The following is a 5910-nucleotide window of genomic DNA, read 5'->3' on the forward strand; positions in this document are numbered from 1 at the left end:
TCAGAACCCAAGTGAAAGTTAGGCAGGCTTGGTGACCAGCTATAATCCCAGGCCTTAGAAGACAGAGGCCAGGATCTGTGACCCGGATGTTTCTCTGACCCTGTGATGACAAGGCATGGTCCCGCTTCCTTCCCAAGCTCTGCAAAAGAGTCACTCCCCTTACCAGCCAATCTTTTGACCTTAGATGCTTGCAGGGGAGGGACTAAGGGTATAAAATCTGGGAAAACTACATTTTGTGAGGCTATTGGGAACCAGGAGATTTATGTTTAGGTGTGGACTTTCGAACACAGCCGTGAATAGGGGGACGCTCACTCTTCTATAAGTAAACCCACACCCCAAGCTCAGTTAGCAAGGCCAATAAACTTAAGATTCTTCAAACTGGGGCTTGGAGAATTCTTTTCTCAGATTGTTGAAAGGACAGTGGGAGGGAATCGGATACCACGTGATCCTCCCAGTGACTTTAACTTACAACTGGCATAGTCTGGTAGGATATGATGAAACTGAGAGTGAGTTTTAAAAGTGTTGAGGATATCTGTGATATGGGGAAAGAGACCAACAACCGAAGTGGGGAGAGGGGAGAGTGTGGGCTGAGGAATTGTTAACCTCGTGGGCCATTCCCATAGGCTTGGTGGGGGAGGCTGCAGTGACATGGTTAATGCAGTGGACAGTGAGATGTGTAAGTAGGTTGAGGCCTTCTAAGCAGTCGAGGTCAATGGAAGAAATTCTGGGGTGGCAGCCCTCTTGTAGATGGTATGGGTTGTTGGCATGCCTGCTTGACCGATGGGGACCACTAAGTGAGTATGGAGATGGCTTGAAAACAGCAGAAGGTCTTGATCAGATTCTGCAAGCTCTTGGAGTGACACACTGAGAACAAGAATGTCAACAAGCAGCCTCAGAGGCCGCTTGGTAGCTGCTATTGGTAATAAGAAATCTGTCCCAAGCAGAGGCCTTAGCCTGAAGGGAAACTGAAGGTGTTAGAGAGGAATTACAGAAGGAGAGGGATATGAGGCTGGCCTCTTTGGTACTGGCCTCTGAGCTTGCCAGTAAATTAGATAAGAGAGAAAAGGAGATGGCAGTGTTGGCATGCCATTTTTTACGTATAGGAGGCCAAATGGGAAAAAAAAGAAAGCCCAGATCAGAATGATAATAAAAGGCCCACCCCCGGGAAGAGTCGGGGAGTGAGGAAGAGGGAAGTGACCTAGAGATAGTGGGAGATAGGAGATGCTCCTTGTAATTCAAACAAAGGGAAAATCCATGGCCCAACATGCTGATGGAGGGCTTAACAATAGCCTGGTGCAGAGACCATGGTAATCAGAGAACACTAGGCACCAGAGCTATTAGAAGTGGGAAAGACATTTTAAAAAGCTTTGAAGGAGCCTTTGGCCACCCAGCTTACAAGGGTATGGGACATGGGGACATATGGGATCATTTTAAGTTCTACAAAAACAGAGAGGTTAAGCAACATAACCACTCATCCCTCTTTAAGACAAAGACTTCACAATTTAAAGCAATGTGAGGGAAACCAGTACATGATGGATTGGCTCATATGAGCCATTAAGGACACATGGGTATCTCCAGCTGAGATTCCCATGAATACTAGAATGAAAAACCATAGAAGAAGGACAGGCACTGCTGAGGGAGCTGGGTATGAGGGAAACTGTATTTGATGCCCAGACTGGCCCAGACAGAACTGTTTTTTACTGGAGACTTAAGAAAAAAACTGATTCAGCAAGGTCCACAAGACTGGTATGGAGCTTTGGTATGTATGAGGCTGGCGAGGCTCTGGCAGATTTAAATGACTTAGACCAACATGTAAACAGGGTTCAAAAGGTGCTAAAGTCCAAGTAGACACAAGGTAAAAGGGCAGGAACTTGGCAAAGGGGCCCCTCTATGTCTCCTGAGCACAGAAGTGGATGGATCTGTACAGAGCAGGAGTTGCTAGGGACAAAATTGACAGGCAACCAAATGCTATGCTGGTGAGGCTATGGAAGGCTTTAAGACCTGACCAGAAATTCACCACAAAAGTAAGAGAAACTGGGGACCAGGAGGTGCATGTAACTCCAGCTGTACCCTCTGTGCCAGAGGAAGGCAGCCTCATTGGATGGGAGCCTCCCCCAGCTACTACCTTGAAAGGGTGGCCAAGATCGCCCACAGGTGAGGACCATACTGGGTTACTGGAGGCCACATGTTGAATTGAGGATGTATTGGTCCCCCACTAATATACAAAACACATGGGCCCTAGTGAATACTGGGGCAGAATGTCCATTAATTCAGGGAAATTCCCCAAAACATCAGGGCCAGTGGATAGCAGTGGATGGGTCTGGGAATAAAACCTTACAAGTAAAGTGGGCTAGACTCATTCTGGGAGTGGGCAATTATCCCCCCACCAGGAGTACAAGGTGTGTATCTCTCCCCCGTGAGAGAACATTTTAGGGGTGGATGCCCTACTGGGTCACACCCTACCTATTATTGTGGGAGAGTTTCGGCTGAGGGTGCGAACAGTAAAAGCAATTACTCGGGGGTGGACAAGATGGGAACCAGTCAAATTGCCCACCCCACAGAGGGTAGTTGTGCTGGATAGCTTTAGTGTCAACTTGACACACCTGGGATGAGGGAGCCTCAATCGGGGAATTGCCTCTATTGGACTGGCCTGTGGCCATGTCTGAAGGGCATCTTCTTGATGAGTGATGTGGCCAGATGGTTCCTAGAGAATGACTGTAGACTACCAGGAGTTAAATAAGGTGGAGCCTCCCATTGACGCAGTGGTGCCCAACATTGCACTGCTAACTGAACAGCTGGTGCAGGAAATGGGGTCCTTCCATGCTGCAGTGGGCCTTGCTAATGCATTCTTTAGGATTCCCCTAGCTTTTGAATACCAAGACCAATTTGCATTCACGTGGAATGGACGTCAGTGGAGCTTCAGAGTACTTTCCCAAGGTTACCTCCACAGCCCCATGGTTTGTCATGGGATGGTGGCCCAGGACCTTGGCCCTGTTACCCTGCCCTCCTTCTGTAAGGAGGTTCCACTACGTAGAGGACATAATGCTAACTTCTGAGTGCCTTACAGATTTGGAAGCTCATTTGGGGAATATGTAAGTTCACCTGAAAGAGCTAGGATGGGCAAGCAATCCATACAAGGTACAAAGGCCCCATACAGTGGTGAAATTCTTAGGAATTTTATGGTCAGGCAGAACTCGCATGATACCCAGTGAGGCAGTTGAAAAAAATCTTACAACAACCCATACAATAAATGCTAAGCAGTTACAGGTATTTTTGGGACATCTAGGGTATTGACGAATTTTTATACCTCACCTTGCTCAGGTCACCCATCCCTGTATAATCTAATAAAGAGAGAGGTGCTACATGGGATTGGGATGTAAAGGCCCAAGAGGCTTTTGAGCAGGCCAAGGTACTGGTTGGGCAAGCTAAGCAGCTGTGTGCCCCAATACCTTGGTATCCCTTCCTCTTGGAAGTCACCAGGAGCCCTGAGGGTTATAGGTGAGGCTTGTGGCAACAACAACCCGAATAGAAGGTCCCAATTGGATTCTGGTCCCAATCATGGAAAGGGGTGGAGTCCCGGTACACAACACTAGAACAGCAACTGTTGGCTGTGTACAAAGCACTGCAACAGGTGGAATCCATTATGGGCCCCACCCCCATTACTGTAAAAACAGCATATCCCATACAAGGATGGGTAGAGGGCCTGTTAGCCAAGCCCCTGTCAGGGGTGGTCCAAAACCAAATGCTGCAAAGATAGTATGCATATTTGCAACAGTGAGGGGTGCTGTCAGCAAGCCGATCATCAATGCCATGCAGGCAGTAATAGGACCGGTGTCATTTCAAGGCACAGAGCCTCTCCCTTCACCTCATATAGTTGACCCTCTAGCAAGACCTGACCGAGTGCTAGAAGGGGCTCCCCAAGTCCTTCCTGATGCCTGGTATACCAATGAAACCAGCAGAGGTGCCAGACAAGAATGGGTTAGCAGTGGCAATACAGATGAGCACTGACACTCTGTGGTTAGAGAGGGGAGAAGGAGAAAGCAGTCAGTGGGCTGAATTAAGAGCTGTATGGATGGTAATAAGGGAGCTTTGTCCAGTAACAATTTGTACTGACAGAAGGGCTGTGCTCAAAAGCTTAACCTTACGGATGGCCCAGTGGGAGAAAGAAAACTGGCAGGTGATGGGACGGCCACTATGGAGACAGCAAATGTGGAAGGACAGATAATGAAATGCAGGAGGAGCTAGTATCCCTGGCAGTTTACCATGGGTCTGTCCACTGCCTGATGAGCCCCCTGGGAATCAGGAAGCTGATGTCCTTACCAAGGTGAGGGCTATCTGCTGTCATGTTCCCCTAGAAGTAGCACACTGGATTCACATCAAATCTGACCACAGAGGAGCTGACACGGGATGGAGAATAGCCAAAGCTGCCAGCATTCCGTTAAAATACAATGACATCCAACAGGGTGTCCAGGCCTATGAGGTTATGGCCCCAGAGGATGGATGCCATGATGGGACACATGTTCAAGTCAGCTACCCCTGTGAGAGACTGGCAAGTAGATTATATAAGGCCCCTGCCAGTCAGTGAAGGGTGTAACTATGCTTTCACTTGTGTGGACACTGCCACAGGCCTTACACAGGTGTTTCCTTGTAAGAGAGTGATGGACAAGGCTACTATTAAGGGACTTACCCAATTCAGTGTCATGTATGGGTGCCCAAGGTGAATTGATGGTGACAGAGGCACTTATTTCACAGGTACAGATGTGCAAGCTTGGGCTGAGAATAATAAGATTCAATGCCATTTCCACCTTCAATACAATCCTACAGGAATAGGGTTAATTGAAAGAAAAAGGGGTTTCTAAAGAAACAGTTAAAAGCTTTAAGTGCAAAAGGAACCCTACTGGGGTAGAAAAAGGCCCTTCCAGAAGCCATATGGTTGCTAAATGAGAATCCAAGTGCCAGGGGTGGGTTGCCTTCCTATGAGCAGTTGGCCAAAGGGGCCCCAGAGGTCCTGAGAACTATAAAGGTGATTGCTAATAATGTCGGTTGTACACCTGAAGTGGATGGTAAGACCCTGCTGCTGAAGACACAACATGGTGTGAGCCTGGGAAAGGGAGAAATCAAGCTTGGACTAAGCTGAAAATCCCTGCCACTGGATGGGTGGTTTCATAGTGCAAAAAGGCACTATGCAGATGATTGGGGGAGAATTGTCCCCTATTATCCTATTCAACGAGGGACCCTGCGTGCTGCACTATCAACATGTGAAGTGAGATATTCCTACTGGTGCAATAGTGGTTCATCTACTGTACAACCAGCTAATTTTCGATTGGACCTAATGCCCGCTCCTAGGGATAGAACACACATCTGGTATTGTAGACCAGGCCACTCCCCTGTGGCAGGAGAGGTTATAGGTCCCAGTGGAGAAGCCATTGCAATTGTGTTGTTAGATGGATGTGATGCACCTACTAAAGTACCATCCAAACATTTATGTTTTCACCCAGTTAGCAAGTCCAATAAACTCATTAAGAGTCTTCAAACTTGGGTTTGGAGAATTCTTTTCTCAGAATTCTTTTGTTGTAAGGACAGTGGGAGAAGGGAATTGGATGCCACGTGTGCCTCCCAGCAGTGAATTTGACTTACAGGATCCCAGCACAACTTGGCTAGAGAGACTAAGTCTATGAGCTCTGGGTTCATTCAGAGAGCCTGTATGAATAAATAGACCCATTCTTGATTAATAAGGGAAAAACAATTGAGGAAAACACCAAACATCAACTCCTACACACACACACACACACACACACATACACACAAAGAGAGAGAGAGAGAGAGAGAGAGAGAGAGAGAGAGAGAGACAGAGACAGAGAGACAGAGAGACAGAGAGTAAAAAATAGTAATAAATAAAAGCCTTATTTC

The sequence above is a fragment of the Nannospalax galili genome, unplaced genomic scaffold, assembly GCF_000622305.1.
Source record: "Nannospalax galili isolate Female #2095 unplaced genomic scaffold, S.galili_v1.0 scaffold1282, whole genome shotgun sequence".
Taxonomy (NCBI): domain Eukaryota; kingdom Metazoa; phylum Chordata; class Mammalia; order Rodentia; family Spalacidae; genus Nannospalax; species Nannospalax galili.